The 19,226-nt window shown below is 32.4% G+C and overlaps 1 protein-coding gene across 4 annotated transcripts in view; it reads left to right on the top strand.

Moving 5' to 3' along the window:
* Positions 1-19,226, top strand: part of zfh2 (Zn finger homeodomain 2) — a 193,100-nt gene that overhangs the window by 86,080 nt on the left and 87,794 nt on the right. For 2 of the 4 annotated variants that reach the window (XM_013316725.1, XM_013316728.1), the window contains exon 1: positions 1,077-1,318. The exons of the other annotated variants lie outside the window; for them this stretch is intronic. The gene's annotated coding sequence lies outside the window, so the exon portion shown is untranslated. Of the gene's footprint in view, positions 1-1,076; positions 1,319-19,226 lie in introns of those variants that run through there. 4 annotated transcript variants of the gene reach the window in all.

Raw genomic sequence — 19,226 nt, 5'->3', positions numbered from 1 at the left:
ATAAAAGCTCATTTTTATTTGGCATTTATTTATAAATTAATTCTATATGAAATAAAATATTAAAAACGAATAATTAACTAAAATATATTATTAAAAGGAGTCCCTTTAGGCAAGGTTCCGAAGATACTGACAGCGTTCCCCCTTTGAATAGCTATACTAATTCTTTGGCACTTATAATTAAGGTCATTTAAAGTTTAAGGGATGAAAAGGCAAAAATCATAGCCTTATAACCTACACGAACTTAATATATGCAAAAGAATAAATTATTAAAAAAAAATACTATTGTGATATTATTTGCGTATATTCATATAGCACAGAGTCCGAACTTGTACCTAATTTAAAGGTCTATTATAGTGTCGGAACATGTTGTGGTCTTACAAAAGCTACTTTTACGATGTCGATAACAACTCTTTGTAAACATTTACTTTTTTATTGTCTATACCTAGTGTTCATTTCTTTCTAATCATAAATTAATTTATTAACTATTATTCAAACGATTTCGTTGATTATTTTGTGATTACTTTACCGCTGTTTGAAAGTAGGTAATACTTAAGATAAAAAAGTAATTCAATGTATGACTGCGTTCAATTTATGTTTAATTAAACGAGACACAACGATCTGTGGCTGCAACATAAAATATCAGAATCCATACAAAAAGTTAGCGGGTCCATTCGGCGACAATTAAAGCTGTGTAATTAAGCCGAGGCGTGGCCGCGCTAATGAGAGCCGCGCAGAGGCGGCCGCGGACGTAATCAACATTAAAGATTGGCGGGAGATGTGCCTCCCCTCCCCTCCCCCGGCACCGACCCGGCACCCGCGCCCCGTCCTCACGCTCTCGCCTCTCATTACTTATACAAAATACTTAAGACGAGCGTCGTCCCGCTCTGCGCGCTAATAGCTCGCGCCCACTCTCTATCGCTGTCCCGCTTCGTTCGCGTGTAATTAAGCTCCTCGCCTCGCCTCGCCCCGGCTGCGGCCCCGCCCCTCGCGATGCCGGGGCGAGGCGAGGCGAGGCGCGGCGAGGCACCGGGGCCGGCGGGGGCCGCGGCGAGGCGAGCGCGCAGTGTGCCGGCGACCGTCGACAGTGTAATGTCGCGCGCGCCGCGCCCAGCAACCCGTACGGACCGCTCAACAAAAGTTCCTCAACTGTTATCATCGTGAGTGCATCCCGGTGCGACATCAGTGCCGCCTTGTGTTTTGACTGACTACTCTTTGTGCTATTATTGTTTCATCTCAGTTGATACTGGACAAGTGCTTTAGTGACTGCGCGTGCTATGCCGCACCGTGACTAGCGGCCTTCTGCGGGCGATGCTCACAGGTTTTTATTTACATTTTTTATTCCTATGCGAAACTCATTTAAAATATCGAATTAGTGGTCGCCTAGTTGGAGTTATTGGAAAGTTTAATTTTCTCGAAGTTCGTGAAACGTTTGAAATTGAAAAACCTTAATATTTCACATCTTTAAATCACCAAAGTAGGTAAAAAGTTACTTACATTTTTTCGTGCCAAAAATTGGTTTAATCGTTTACCCGTAATTTCTATTTTAACATTAATTTAATTTCAACTATTTCGTAAAGTTAAATTGTATGTTTTCATTTAATAACAAACTGTTCGATTCTCATGAGCTTTTGGTTTTAGCAATTGTGTTACGGTGTTGCCATTTCGGAATCAAAAACATTTATATTTTTTACAATAAAACATTACAAAATCATCGCACCATATTCCTTACTCATTAAAAATGCATACTAATCTAGAAACGTACGCTATCCTGAACTAAATTGTTTTTGCGATACGCTTCAAAAAAGCTTCCGACGCGAGAATAAGACACGATTCTAATTGGAAAAATTTAAAAAGTCCGGTAATGGAATGTATTAGCATATAAAAATATTATGTAGGCACCTATTCAAACTACTGTTTTATTAAATTAGGTATACAGTTAACGTGAAACAAGCTTAGATAACTATGTTAAACTTAAACTTAGATTTGGTTAAATGCAATTATTTCCATCAAAAATTGAAAATAAAATAAAATGTTGCATTTTATGTTACTTATTAATACTTACTCAGTTTATCAACAAAATAGTAATTTCTTACAACTTTTATTATAAAAACAAGTGTAAAAAACAAAAAAGAATACAAATTTTCATACTAAAGTTGTTAATTACTATGTGCTTTACATCTTACTAATACTATAAATGCGAATGTTTAGATGGATGAATATTTCTTTGAAGGTATCTCCAGAACGACTGAACGAATATCGATGAAATTAAACATAGATGTAGAACATAGTCTGGATGAACACATAGGCTACAAATTAAGATTTAATTTCACACGGACGGACTTGCGGGCTACAGCTAGTTCAATAATAAAATTATTTTTTACAATACTAGAAGCCGTGTCATTTTTTAGTTTATTTTTTTAAATAGGTCTACCTAAAGATATAGGATTGTAAATTAAGAGTGTTAATCATTCAGCTATGTTATTTTTTTTTGGAAAAACACATTTGATAAATGGTAGACATTAAGAATTTATTATATGCATACGAAAATTAATATGCCTCCAATATTAGACAATGCAAAACTTTATTTATATTAATATTTCTTATTAGGTATATTAAATTGTTATGAATCAAAACGTAATTATTAAAAATAAAAACAGCGAAACGTAACATCTTATGATACTTCAAAAAATCATTAAAAATTAACTTTGTATATAAATATTTAAATTTTAACTAACTTATATCTAAATAATTTTCATATTGTTTATATTAAAAAACCAAAAATTTATGAACTTAATATATTTGTTGCAACACTAAAGAATGTATTAATTAAGTCAAACAATTTTAATCTACATAGTTAACGATCTAATCTTATCTAGATTTGATAACTGATTGTACAATTAATACAAAAGTAATTAACCTAATATTATATCAAACATCAATATATAAATTAAAAAAAATTACGTAAACCAAACTACACAAAAGAACACCCCTTAGAATTTGCAAAATAATTCTCACTGTATAATGAGTAGGTATTTACTATAATCTTTAGTTTTTATGACCAAAAGACAACGTACAGGAAAACATGTCATCCTTTTCTTTTTACTCGAAAAAAACAGAGATAAACAGTTTTTTCTACACATGTTAAACAATGGAAATACAAGTTGAACTTCGAAGTTGAAATTCGGAATTTAGATAGAGTTATGAATCAAATCGATAAGATCAATATCATTTCTAAAATAGTATTTAATTTATTATAGAAGGAATAGAGATAATTGATATTATGTGCGTAGGCGCAACATTTCGATGCGAAAACGGCGCCTCCGACGGTATTCAAATTGATTTGCTTAGCATATTGTTTTCATTTACGAATAAATCTATTGGATTTATGTCGCTTATTGTCTGATACAAAATCTTTTAAATATTTTCCATAAAACGTATTTAAATGTTTTTACAAATTGTAGACAATATTTATTATTTTCATCGTAAAATTTTATCGCAGAATTGTAAAAAACTTAATTAGTAGCCTATGTGTTCTTCCACGCTTTTCTAAATGTATGACAATTTTCAGTGAGATCTCTTTAGCTATTCTGGAGATATCCAACAGAACATCCATCATTTTAACCTACGTATTTATAGCAATTGACGTTTACAAAGTTATGTATTTATAAAATTTTGCATTTAAATAAAAGTTATTCAAAAATAAATATGATTAACATTTTATTGAATACACTTATAAATAAATGTCAATACAATTTGTTCAATATAATAATAAAACCTAGAGCTCAATTATAAAGAATAAGTTCTCTGTTTTTTTTTCTTATTTTGTTACATATTAATATAGTCAGGTACTTAATATGTAAAATATACAAAAATATATGTTATTGATGTAGAAAGCTCCATACTATGAAAGCTTTTTCAAATACTATTTAACTATGTTGCTTAAGTTAGGTAGTTATCAGTGAAATAAGTACTAAATGTCGATTATCCATAGTATGTCATATATAGTAGTTCTATATTTTGGTAAAATGGATACCTACCTCTAAAAATTGTAACAAATAATTTTATAATAACTTTAAATTTACTAACCGTAGGTTTCTAAGGTCATACACATATTTCTATTTTGTCAAAGATAATGACCGAGATGTCGAGATATGTTTTATAGGTACAGAGATCTCAGAAACTTTAGGTAAAAACTTATTTAAACCATTCAATCATACACGCGGAGTTTCTTACTTATTCCTCATTTAAAATTTATAGTTATTACATAAATATGAATTACCTAATATTTATAAGAAATATACCAATTATTTAATAATGTCAATAAGAGACAAGTTTTTGAGTCATGTAGACAATCTTGTTCCATTGACTCTATATAGAGAACTTGAACGTACTATTTATTTTAATTTTTAGTAGTAAATTATAACATTATTATTCATTTATAACGTTAACTAAAAATAATATAAACGAAAACAACTCATTCTTAATTTAAAAATTTCATTCATAATATTAACTCAAGAATTTATTTAAAACGGAATCAATAAAAAAATATAATAAAACTGTTATGTGACGGAGATATTTACTTAAATTTAATTATTATGTTACATTAATTTATTTAGACAACGATCTAAATAAGAAAGACGGAGAAAAATAGCTTAGGTGTTAGGTACGTTCTTACGGTGAAGGAAAACATCGTGATGCAACCTGCACATATTTGAGAAGAAATTCAAAGATATGTGTGAAGTCAACCAACCCGCACTTGGCCAGCGTGGTCGACTATGGCCTAATCACCCTTAACTTAGGGTAGGCTCCAAGCCCCTCGGTGGGGACGTATAGTAAGCTGATGATGTTAGGTACCTAAACTATTTTTCTCCTTTCACATCTCTTCTGTTTTTCTTTTGTTTTTTTTGGATTACTGAATAGATTGAAAAGTTGTACCTATATATGAAAATTATGCGTAAACTGCGTAAAATATATCAGATTGAAATTTGTAATTAAAATCTTTTCTTTAACTGTTTTTATCCGTCGTTCTTAGAATTTCATTTATAACGATTTCATTGTTTTGTAACACATGGATGTAAAGGTTTGTTTATTATGAATTAATGATAAATTTAGATTAAAATCAATTGTGTCAACTTGAACGATTAGAAAATTTATCATATTTAATGTTTATCAAGAAATCTCGTAATCAAATCTATGAAATAGGAATTTTATTTAATCATTTAATTAAAACTAAATATTCAAACGACCGTTTAATTTGATTTTTCTTTATCTTAATAACTGTTAAGTATATATGGAATTCATTTTAATTATGAAACTACGAAAATCACGATTTACGATACATGTAACGCCATCTATCGGCCGATAGTGTAAATACTTTATCTGTCTGGGAAAGCGCGCGCCTAAGACTCAAAGATAAAGGCATCGTGACAGCTTGCCGAGATGCTTTATAGATAGAATGATAAGATTTCCGATACAAGTACCTATTTGTACACGAGGAAAAATAGGTTCCTTTTTAATTTATAACGTAAATATTTATAAAATGTAAAGTGTTCGTTTAAAAAAAGCGATTGGCGTTGGTATAATTCTGTTGTCTTTTTAAAAAAAACAGTACCTAATAAATTTTGTCTTAAAAGAAAAATAGTTTAGTTGCCGATGATTTTCCTTATTCTTTTTAAAGTTCTTAATTCTAACTTAATTAAAACTTCTTGACTTCTTTTGTTTTTGTGATTTAAATTAAATTAAACCGGGTTTTTTTGCTCCAATTTTCTTGAAGATTTTCTTGACGTTGCGAATAAAAAAATAAAATTAAACCTCAAATAAAAAAAAAGTTTTTTAAGTAGCCTTTTGTAAATAAAGGTTAAATAAAAACTGCACAGAAAATATTTTTGCTACATATTAGTAAGTGAATATAAAATTAGCTAACTAAAATAAGTATCCTATTGATAATGCCTTCAAGTCAGCGACCCGAGGCCTAGTTACATCGCATTAAGCCATTGGCAGTCACAATGCTGCTTTACATTCTAGATTCCCCGATATTCCTATATCTTACAACCGTTAACCATCTGACAATACGCAAATAGAGTTAACTGATACTAACATTACTAAGTATTTTGAGTGTCGAAATATTCATAGTTATGTAGTAAATATTTATCTCACTTTTTTAGAGCACGCGAGAGATAAATATATGTCTTATATATAAAATTCTGACATAATATTAGTTACTATACTCCTCCGAAACTGCTTGATCGTTTTTATGAATCTTATATCTTTAAATGAGCAATTCTTGTATATATATATAAATAATTGGAATCTTGGAATCGGCTCCAACGATTTTCATAAAATTTAGTATATTAGGGGGTTTCGGAGGCGATCTAGCTAGGAATCATTTTTAGAAAATGTCATTTTATTCGTGTTTTATCGATAATCAACTTAAACATGAACTTAACTTTTTCTATCGGTAAGATCGAAAAATATTATTCATATTTCATCATTTTATTAGTAATTCGCACTTAAATATTATATAATTTCCAAAAAACACAATTAAAAAAAAATACCGAGCAAAGCTCCGTCATCCAGTTTTTTTTATATATGTGTAGTAGGTCTGAAAATTGACTACTATTTACTTATCACGGGCTACAGTTAGTTTTACAATATATCTTGCTTGAATGTACAGACGTTAAGATATTTTCTGGTAATTAAGAATACATTGTTATTTAGTCGGGTAACAAAGATGATAAAAATGTATCAAGTCAAATATAAAATAATAACATTTTTTGTAAAAGTTAATTGTAATTAAAGTTATAAATGGGTTTGGAATGACTCAATATATGTTAGTTATGACATTTTGTACTTTCCTTTAGTAGTAGAATCTTGTTTGTTCCATTTATTTCCAAGTTAAAACTAGAATTAATTTAAAGACATTATTACTTAATAAGGTTCTTAAAACATTTTATGGAAACAATTTTGAAATTTATTAATACCTATATTAAGTATTATGTTTTCAGCTTCGTTATTACAATTCTCAAGTTCGTGTAATGTTTTTTAAACATCCTCAATACCGTACAAGGATTAAATGCGAATATTTTAATTGCTTGAAAAATGTTGTCGTTTGCCTCATTCCTTGCAATATTTATAAATTCGCATATGCTTAAGATAAATTATGCTTAAAACTACCTTTTGAATAAGTACACGAAAGGAAGTTACTTGAGTTATTAACCTTTTTTATGTCTTTAAAATTGATGTCAAAATATCTAAGTCTTTAAATACTAGGCTGATAAGAAAAAAAAGAGAATTTTCGCGTGAATGACCTAAAAAAAGCCGTTACAAATTGGCATGCATCACTCATTCACCAAAGTCCGTTTACACACATTTATTTACAAACGTTCAATATCTGTTAGTCCGTTTTTCAAATTCAGCCGCGTTACGAGTTCCATAAATTTCCGCTCGCCGGCGCGACGCCTTTGATGCGAATGTCAACAAACACGGCTGACTCAAATCGATTACCGCCCAAATTTCAATGGCGCAAAACTCAACGAATCAAGAAACTCCGTTACGAAATAATAGATATGGATTAAATCATCGTTATTCAATACCCTGTTTGTTTCAAATATTTATTTAACAACTCAAATATAGCAATTAAGTGATCGGTGAAAAATATTTGTTGGTTAGTCGTAAGGAATAAAATCTATTTTCTTCTATTAACGAATATTTGCTGAAACTATTTGTAATATGAATAAATTCGACGATTTACCGTCTTTTATGCGTCTCACGGATTGAATTGTGTATAAAGAGAATTTGTAACGGATAAAAATACCTATATGTTCTTTTGACGTAGCTCACCGAGCCGTTACTCGTATTGTGTCAAAACAGACGTTTGTATGCGAGTCGATTTTAACGTTTAGCGCGATTTGTCAGCTCCATGTGACATCAATAAGTTCTTCGATTTCGTACATACTTATATGGGTATGATAATTTGTTTCCGGTGCGCGGCGCGTGCGCGGGCCACGACAAACTATTACATTCATAGCGTTGGCACGATTTGCATTTGAAATATTTCTTTCGGCTCGCGCCTTCGGGATTAACAATGCGTTCGGGATAGGCGAAGATATTTTAAAATATGGCTATATCAAATTTCCCCGGCTTATTTTTGTGAGTCGGCTCGTGGCTGTGGATCCTTTTGTTGGCGCGAGCGATAATACGGAGTCATTAAGGGGCTCACGTGCGTGGTGAATGGTGAGGGAAGTCGACAGATTGTGCAAGAAGTCGTTGAATATAACCTAACTGTAAATGGTATTTCTGCCATATACAAATAAGTTCTGAAGGTTGACATGTAAGAATTTAATTACAACTTCAGAAAATCTATGTATTAAGAAACAATAGCTTGAATTAACTAATTAAGTGAATTCAACCGATGCGCATTTCTCTTGGTGTGACGTGAACGCACCGCCGGGATGCTTTTGTTTTATTTAATAATTGGCCGGAGGTGTTTCGGGCGAGACAGACTGGTTCCCGCCAAGGCCAGCCGTCGAACTTGCTCAGCCCCTATTGCCGCGCTCGATACTGACACACCACTGCAGCTTGCCTCATCGCAAATTCGACCGTTTTAAAGTGATGTCTTTAGCTCTCACTTTAGTGCTCTTATATGATAAAAATATGAATCACTTTGTAAAGTATCAATATCATTTCACTTTGTATAGTAAAATTAATGAGTAGGTACCAAATATAGTTTACTTTGCTTGTTTTATTATAGAAGTCTATGATAATATCGTCTTTGGTATAAACTTTGAGTTTATTTACAGGGTGAGACAACAACAAAAATCTAATCTTAACACATGCCATATTACTCAATAGCTTTCCGTGTTTTTGATTATTAAAAAATTACCTTGTCTGGAAAACCGCATTCCTACATATAAACTAACTTTTAAAGACAGCTCAAAATATCCTTACATTTTCCTGTACGTGTACCGCATATAAATTTATTAAGCGTTTGCAAGAGTTAATTTAGTAACAGGGTGCGACATATTTATCTGGTCCAGTGCGCTATTGCTGTTGGTTCTGTTATAAAACATGAAACAAAAATATGACATGACAAGAAAACTATAGTCTGACAATAATCTTGTGACACTTTTTTGGCTCAACAGGGAACCCATTGTGCTATTACACATTAGTTTAATTGATGTCCACCAGGCCAAATAAAGTTGTCGCACTATAGCAGTTTGTACTGACGAGCCTCTCGTCACTCGGCGGGCGCGATAATGAATTATGAATTCGAAACCGATCTCAACAGGTTCAATAACTGTTTTGCTTTATTAAAAACGCTCAAGGAAGCGACGCGATACGCGCAGCCACGAAGGCATGTCTCGTTGACATCCCGCGCCCGCGCCTTTTGACGCCTCCGAAAAACGACGCCATTTTTTTTTCGTCCGGAATATCAACGTATGCGTTCAGAATAAAAACTCTTTACTGTAAATGGTATTTTAAAATAAACATGATGTAATTATTTAATAACTAGCTATGTTAAAGTGTAAATTTATCTTATTAATGTTTTAAATGCAAATGTTTGGATGTACGAATCTCAACGGATCTCGATGAAATTTGGCATGTAGAACATATTATAGAACACATAGGCTACTAATTATTTTATTAATTCCGTGCAGACGTAGACGCGGGCGACGCCTAGTTTAAAATATATGTAATGAAAATAAATGACACTTACCTACGTACAAATTAATAATGGAAATCTAAGATAAGACTTGTTTTAATCCGTTGTATATTGCTTACCTATCTGTTCTGATAATAAAATTTTGACTAAGTTGAAGTGCTCGTTGCCTCGTCATGTTTGTTTTTAACAGTTTATAACATTATTTAAATATGTTTAATAAAAGACCCACCTTCACGTTCATTTACATAAAATTCAAACATCATCAATTACGAATTAATTTTGAGGTTATGTTAGACTCATTGTTTACATTAATTTAACGCAATTACTCATGAATTGAATTAAGTATCAAGTTTTGATTAATATTCTTTTTAAATATCAACATTTAATCAATAAATTCATGAACAATTTATTACCTTAAAATTATTAAGGTGTTAGACGACAGTTAGGTTAGGTTAATAAGGACATTCCTATTGTAGTAAATCTCATTTTAATTTATTGAACAAGACGTTCGACTTAAGCAGATACAGATTATATTTACTGCTTACTAATATTATAAATGCGAATGTTTAGATCGATTGATGTTTGTTTGAAGGTATCTCTGGAACGGCGCAATGAATCACGCTAAAATTTGGCATAGATGTAGAACATAATCTGGAAGAACACATAGACTAATTATGAAGTTTTTCTTAATCCCGCGCGGTTAAAATGTTCAGTTTTAAATATGAAGTAACACATAATATTTGTAAGTAAAAGTTAGAAAGTTCCAAACCGCGGCATACGATATCTAGTGACCGGTTATCTATGCATCGCGTATCGATTATTTAATAGCAAATATTGCTGATAAAGTTTTGGGGAAGTTATCGACTATCACTAATTATTGGTTGATAACACGAGTTATACTGCATTGAAGTGCCTTCACAATATAGGCACTTAGGTTATCTGCAATAACAAGTCGGTTGACATTTCTTTTCATAATAATCGAGTGTTGGATTATTTTAGAGAAAATCAATTATCAACGTTTAATAGCTTTGTTATATTTTTGTCATATTTAACTAAGCCCAAGACTCCGTCCGCGAGGTATCAGAAAATAACTTAATAAGTAGCCTTAGCCTTTTAAACTATGCTCTACATTTATGCCATTTTAGATACCTTTAAACATGCAACTGTCAATCTATCTATTTAAACATTCGCGTATATAATATGACTCAGATTATCGTTATTTTAAAGTTGTTCATACGGTGACTAGTCCAGTCCCATTTGTTCTATGTTATCCAATAGGTACCCGATAGATCAGTGAGGACTTCGTTGTCTTTTGGATTATTTTAAATAAATGTAATAATCTAAAATAAAATTATGGCATGAAAATCTCAATAAAAACATGCCAATATTGTGCATTAAAACTTAAAATCGCATTCTACGGATATAAAGAATATTTTGCAAAATGAAATAAAAAAAACATGTTAAGAAATATTGCAAAGCCGTAAAATTTAAAAACAAACAACTTTAAATTGTTTACATATGGCGCTGATCAAGTGTAATGAAGCAATATGTGAGGAATTCAAATAATAAAATATATCATTAAATTGTAACAACACATTGGGTGCTCCACGAGTCTTATTACCAGTTTTAAAGTCAACAGGGTTACCTATTTAAGTGTGATGTGTCCATGTATGTAATTGAGAGGTAGGTGTGTGCGTGCATTGTGCAAGGCAAAGTGGAGCCTTATCTTACGATTGTGCGTGAATAATTTTATTATGCATGCGAAGTGTCACTTTAATTAAGTTTTGTTCGGCGCAGATGTGGTCGACTTTTGTGATGCTCATTATAAATTGTCTGCCGTTGTGGACTTCAAATAAACGCTATGCAGTTAACCGTTTGTGTGCCAATTCTGTTCACCTCGCCCATATTTCTATAGGCACGTTTATTAGAACTAAAAATGATAATGACGTTTACTTATTTGTAGTTTTCTTATGGATCTTTGTATTTTACTTAAGAATAATTAACAAAGATGTTAGTTTTAACATTTCAGTAGAAACCTACTTGTAAGAAGTACTCTTGTTTGCCAAAAAACGCTATTTTTTTAATATTTCGTGCGCAATAAAATTGATTAACATTTACAGCGTGTTTATTACACGAGATAAACAGTTAATCAGTTATATTAATTATTTAATCAGTATTATGATATTTTGTTCGCGACAAAGTACACCACAATAAAGATTCGATTTGGTATTTTTTTTTCGATAATTAATATGACCGGCAATTAAACAAGTTAAGGCCCGTAATTACGTGTAATTGTAAATCACTGGATTAACGCTCCGGCGGCCTCTTTTCGTCTATTTATCTTAATCTAAGTTTATGATTTAATTATAGGGTAATGCTGGCCCTCGTTATGCGTATATCGAAGGTGTACCGTTCAATACATTTTATCTTTGTGTAATAAATCGCTATACCATTTTAAATTTGAGAACGTTATTCAAAGTTACAATTTACATTCCTTCAAATATCTTATACGTAAAGTTCTCGAGTCACAATGTTAGTTACCTTCCTCTAAAACGTCATGAAAGATTTTTATAAAATTTTATAAGTATATTCAGTACGACAGTAGAGGTAGTTGCAGGCGACAGCTAGTATTTATAAAAAAAAATTTTTGCAAGTTGAGTTGACTACTGCTTCTTGTGGTTGTCATTCGAACTCTACAATTCTAGTATTATTGATTACATGCCTATCTACTTAGGTTAGACCACTTTGTGTAATTATAAAGTGGACTAATCCAGTACTTAGAAAGTCGCTTATAGACGGACATGCACATGTTCTTTGACTAGTAATAATTATAGTTTACACTTCCTCGTACTAGAAAATAGTACAATTTCTTTAATTAGGATATCAAGAATAAATAGAAATAAAAGAATAATAAGAGAACGTGTATATGAATATTTTTAAACGAAAATTAATGAAATTATGGCGACTTGAAATCAATATTTTTGTACATTTTATTTTTATGCTGCCATATCGTTAATTATTAAATTTTACTTTGTTTATAAAATTAAAATTAGAAGATCAATAAAGTTGAGTTTTTGAGGAAAAACATAACTTTAATAAAAAAAATATATTTAAGCTGTTTTTAATAGGTTACAAACCCAGCCCAGAAGACATTGAATTAATATGTTTATTCAAATGTTCAATTGACATAAAACCTTTCAGTTCCAAGATAAGTTGGTGACTAAAAATGCATAAATGCAAATTTGACTTGACCGCCAAACAGCATTCAATATTACGCTTACGCCCTCTTCCATTGTCCGGGGTTGGAAAGCTTAAAAATACGCTTAAGACAATCGCTACCCCCGGGCAGGGACTGCAAAATATATGAACGATAATTATTTTAGAAATTGTACCGCCTTAAATGCTTCTTATTTTGCTACAGGTGGGCTCGAAATTCCTAAAAAACGAGTCCTAAATATGATTTATGTCGTAACGGACTTTTTAATGATTGCGAGATGTGATAATTATTTAAATTATAAAAAAATCGATGACGGCATTGGTGTTAGTTTATTTATCTTGATAATAAAAAAATTAAGAATGTTAAAAATTATTTATTGCCTCATGTTAATTACGTGAGCATTAATATCGATTGTAAAGCTGCGATCACAAGAACAAAGAGAATATAAAATTAAAAATTAAATTTTAAAACTGGTTGGTACTATATTTTAACAAGTCATTCTAAGCATAAATACTAGGCATTTTTGTACAATATTTTCCATTACACCAATGTCAGGTGAAATAGGATTTCCCCAGCATGTTAGTTTCGTTAATGTTTCATTTTTAAAAAATCTTAACATATCGCATGATAATTCAAAATTATCTCATGAACACGAAAGCTCAGTTGCTTTGCATTAACCTGCAGCTACGGAGCGTGGCGGTTAAACGCATTTTAATAGCATTTTCGGAGCAGGCACCTAAGTAATTACTATTTATACCACCAACACTCGTCCCGGCACAATTAAGCGAGTTTTTTGGGAATGTGCGACAATCACGTTTTGATTACGGTCGTAAAAACTTCGACGGCTCCGCGCTGTCACTAAATAACGATTAACCATTGTCTACATTAATGTTTTCTTTTTTTTCTTTTTTATCTTATAAATGGCGTCGTTTCATCAACTTTAACTTCAACGAACACATCGACTTTCCGGCCTGCTTAATGTTAATAAAAATATAATTAAGATCATTCAATATTTTTTAACAGAAATTGCATAAAATATTAGGCAATTGACAAAAATGTGACAAATTCCTTCTATAGACTTTTTACTTAAAATCTAGTGCTATAAGCGATGATTATTTCGCCCCATTTCTAACGCAACTAAAATTAACCACTTCTATAAGTTTACTCTAAAATGTAAGGGAAATTTAAATAAATAAAAAACAAAATCGTATATTGTTATAATTGTAATAATCTTCATTATATTTTGGGCATTACGTAATTGGTGTTGAAAAAACTATAATTCCTTGTCTCACGGTATGCGCAAGAGATCGTATCGTGTAAACTACGCTTTACATTAATTGCGTTCGTCCGTGGTCATTGTTAAGATGACATTTAATTTTCCTTGATTTGACTCGAGTCTTGGTATATTTGTTTTAATGTAAAATAACTCTTATTACTTTTAAAATAAAATTCATTTTTATACGCGCTAAAGTGTCGAGGTTTTTATAATTAATGTCGCACAACGTGCAGAGATTAATTAGCTCTGTCCCTGCGACACTTTGTTCACTGTTAATCTAACAACCAACGATTCGACACACAAGGCGAGCTTCGAAACCTGTTGCGTTTACAGGCAAGGCAGACGTCATAGACAAAATAGAATTATGCAACACAGATTTATGGTGAATCAAATTTTAATAGGTGGTATCAATGACGGCCCGATCATAATATTATCAGAGCCAGATTTATAGTTTGTAATGAAAATAAATTAGATATGAAATAATGTTTTGATTTAATGTCTCGAGATTCTATTTCCATGTTAAGTTTTACTTTAGCTATTATCAGAATTATCTTAAGATATTGTTTTTATTATTTTATTAATGTACTTAATCATGGAAGTTTTTTTTTATTTTTAGATGAGACCCTCATTTTCGGATTTCCTAGTTTAGTATCAAAAGCGTATAAGAATTTTGTCATTGATTTGACGAGGTTACTTAAAGGGGAATATTTTAAACTTGTTTTAAATTTTTTCTCTGGTCACAAATCGTTTAGACCCTACTTTTTAATATTGGCATGCCGTCGTGAGGACTATCGGAAATCAACTTTGAATATAATTCGAATAAGTATTGAAAATATTTATAATATATATTCATATTTTATCGATACTTATTAAAGACCGGCTACCACTCGCATCGTGAGGTGAGAACGATGGCGCCCCCTGCTGGGAGCGTTCAGAGAGGGACGAGAACAAACCGAACGGAATTCAAAATGAAGTTATGGCCTTACTTCACTTTTTTAACTTATTTCACTCCTTTTTATTTTATTTTATATACATGCAACCCCGATCACGTTTACTCGTTTATTACTTACGTAAGTTGTATTCATATGTTTAAAAATATAAAATTTATTCACAGGTCGAATTTGAGAGAAATCGAAACTTGAACTGATGTATTTAATGTTTATGTGTTTGAGTTACATTATTCCGTTAATTACAAGTAGTCTGACAAACATGTCGGACACCTCGCGCCATTAACTCGCCTCGAACAAATATCGAGTGTCACTGTTTGCAATGTGTGTGTAAATATCGACAAGAGAGTTTGCGTTACGCATCACTAGCGCTGTTTGCCGGCCGAGCACGGGGGCAGTCGCAGCAGCGCAAAGGGTTGCCTCTTGACAACGTCGTGTCGATAAATATCCTCGTTTACCTTGTTACGTTAACAAATACTGTTGAGTGTGGGTTCATTTTGCTCACCTCTCGTACTGCAGTTTCTGAATTACTGTTAATTAACGCCAATACTGCGCATATCTCGCGCGAACATCTACATGTCTTCGTGTCCCAAATGATCACATTACAGGAACACCTTTAAAAGTCGTATGTTCCTATAATATTCAGGCATAAATTTAAATGTCTCCAAATTATACATTGAGAAAACAAAACGTGTTTTTTGTTAAACAATTAAGGTATTGTTTTCAGCGATTCAACATAAATTTGTAATATTTCACTATTGTACGTCAGCCGGCATGCATAATCCATGAGACGCGTATAATTGTTTCCAAAACTAAGCGTGTCCTATGTTTTATGCAATAACTCAGATAAAATTGTATTAAGTATTATGTCACTTGCCTAATAGATTTAATATTCAAATAGGAATCGTGTTTGCCTTTAATGCGTTTAATCAATCATAAGGCACGATTAATTACTTAGATATGCGCGTCTGTCCGTCGCTGTGATTGTCGGACTGTTCCAATGTGCCGGAGATATAAATAACGAGCTCCATTGTCCACTTCTCCGTAATCAAAAGTTCAAGGCTCTTTAATGAGATGTTTATTAATTAGACATGTAGAAATCTCGCTGCTTAATTCGAACGAAATTACCATTGTAAAGATAAATAAGACGTCGCTTGAAGATCTTGCGAAATCCGTCTGATACAACAGAATTGTTGACAATTGTAAGAATTCAAATCCTGTAGAAAAAAGCCCCGAATTTTTGAGTAGAAAGGATGTATGACTGGTGGAGAAGGTGCGCGTTTATAAATATTAATCGCGTATATTTATTATTTGCATATATTCCTACGTTCTTATGTGACTTAAGGTGTGGCAGATAGGCATTCGAGACATCAATATAAATCAAAATGTAATCGATATTGTTTTCGTGACATACCTTAAGAGAAAACATCAATCTATTTAATTTGTATACCAATTAGAAACATTAATGTTAATCTCGTATCATAGATTGGTGTGATTTTTACGTTCGATTCGAATTAATCATCACGTAAAATCGAGATAATGTACGACCCGGAAACGGCATTCTAATTAAACTTAGAACTATAAAACGCTAACGTAAATCACTCGCTTAGTCGAATCGATGTATCGAATCGAGTTTCTAATTCTAATTAAAACTTGTATTATTACAAACATAATCAAATATATTAAGTGATATAAAGGCGGCCATAATGTAGTAGAAAATTAATTAACGTTTCTATCGGAATCACTACGAGGCGCATCTTTTATAAAGCAGAATGTGCCAAGTAACGGTGGGAGATGGCCTACCGGTTTTACTCAACCAATGGCTCTCGTTACTTTAACCATCATTTGTCCAAACTCGTCTACAAGAAGTTTATATCATCGGATCATTCTCGTACCGAACTTAGCCGTATTATTGAGAGTTTTGGTTTTGATATTTATTTAATTAAAAAATAGAACACGTATTGTATTGCTATTTAAGGCGATTTAGGATAATTGCCACGCTATTTTTTATATTTTTGTCAATGTGTTTGTGTAATGTTTCCGTATAAATAATAAATAGATATGATTGTTATCACAATACAAATCAATATTTTAGTTTACTTTATCACTCGTGCTACCGGTTTTACAAACATGCAATTACTTGACAGAGAATCCAACGTTGTAGCGTCTTTCATGTTCCAATTGATAGGGTCATTAATAAATTACCTAACACGAATTGGCTGTCCGATTGAAATCTAAAAATCTTTGTTTCATTTTTCTTAATTAATTATCGCTCGAGTACACTGATTTATTGAGCAAATGCTTGTCTCATGACGTGTGTTAAATTTTAGGTAAGAAATTGACGACCTCTTTTATATAAAAGAGTTAAAACTTGTAGAGATCACAAAAAATGTAAGCAATGAAACATAACTCTGTATCGGATCTGAGCGGAGCTTGATAGTGCACATTCAAATGCAAGTTCTTTACACGATACGACAAAAAATGCATAGCACTCGCTTCATAGCATGACTCACTACGTACGTTGTAAAATAAACCTTAACTCAACTCAAGAATGTCCATTTTATTTCATTCATAATACAGATGTGGAACGATTTAGACAGCGGTTAGTAAACAACTAAGGCAGTGATCGCTAGATCAACGTGTTACCGTGTAAAAAATCTTTATACCTATAGTCCAACTTAAAAGATTTGCCCTCGCTATCAATATTGACTTGAAAAGTCGTTAACCTATTAAGCAAAAAGTTGCACGTTTGCGAGGCAGGCCATGCGCGCCCATAAACCATGTCCACGTGTGCTCTGAATAATTACGGCTTCGATGCCGGCCGCTACCCGAGCACCTGAGTGTTTCGACGAAGCTGAATCACGATCGCTGACGCAACGTCGAGCCGACCGCTACCTACAAAACGTACTTTATTCCGACAAAAACTGTCTAACTCGGTCTCACATCTCATACATACGGTACGCAGCATACGGCGCGCGCATTTCGCAACACCTCGTCTCCGCTACCGGTACAACTACTGAAATTAAGTGTGTCGTCAGCCTTATGCTATCGAAGGTCAGGTTTAATGACTCAATTAATTATATCGAAAACATTAAAGGTCGAATTATTCTTATCATTGCATCCCACGCGTTAGATTGAAACTATTAAAGCGCCTATTTGATATGTAGATGCGGATTTAAAATCCAGTAGCGCTCAGAGACCACGGAGTTATTTCATTCAGACATTTAAATTCGAGCGACGGAAATATCACGCTGCGATAAATTATTTACGACCTTAAAAACACTTAGATATAACAAAAATCCATTTCCATTCATAAGTCGAATCGAAACTCTGACCGCGGGGCCCGCCACATGAGCGTGCTCGTAAAACCCGTTTCGATTTTGATAATTTTATTAACGATCGAATGTATGGAACTCCGAGTGCGAGGGACCCCTAAACTCCCATATATTACGGCATTAACACAAATTATACAAGTCCGAAGCAGCAACATAGTGGGCGCGTGGGTGTTTTCATGTTAAAATCTGTCGTATGTAATTATTAGGAGACGGGGAATTTTAATGTCTTCGAAATATGGTCTTCTTTATTACAATGGATACTACTTAACTGGACCTCTAGGGCTCGGTATTGTGTCGCCGTGTGGTTTGTATAACGTCTATTATTTATGACTAAGAAATTTGATGCTACATTTCGATACCAGAAAACGACAATAGTGGACCAATATTTTCCATATTTAAAATACTTACATAGTTATAATATAATACTTTCTTTTGTATTCCCGTATTTACATATTTTACCGATTAAAATTGTATTATATAATAATAGAACAAAGACTTCACTAATTAAACTTTTGACTTTTACCTGTTAGTAAAAAAAACCTTCAATTCAAAAATGAAGATAATAAACAATAGAGATATCAAATGTGCATTAATTCGTAGTTCATTTTGAAGAAATGCAATTATTTCGATATGCACCAAAGGATCCATTCACCGTAGTTATTGTCGTTCATTCACTTAACGTGACGTCGCTACATTACGTCTTCCTCCGACTCCACACATTCGTGTCAACTCAACTGGCGTAAATAATTCCACAACGCTCTCACATTTATTAGGATCGTATTATTTTGTG

The sequence above is a fragment of the Papilio xuthus genome, unplaced genomic scaffold (genome assembly GCF_000836235.2).
Source record: "Papilio xuthus unplaced genomic scaffold, Pxut_1.1 DF826945.1, whole genome shotgun sequence".
Lineage (NCBI taxonomy): Eukaryota > Metazoa > Arthropoda > Insecta > Lepidoptera > Papilionidae > Papilio > Papilio xuthus.
The sequence above is the reverse complement of the archived record's forward strand: the minus strand, read 5'-3'. Positions and strand labels throughout refer to the sequence as shown.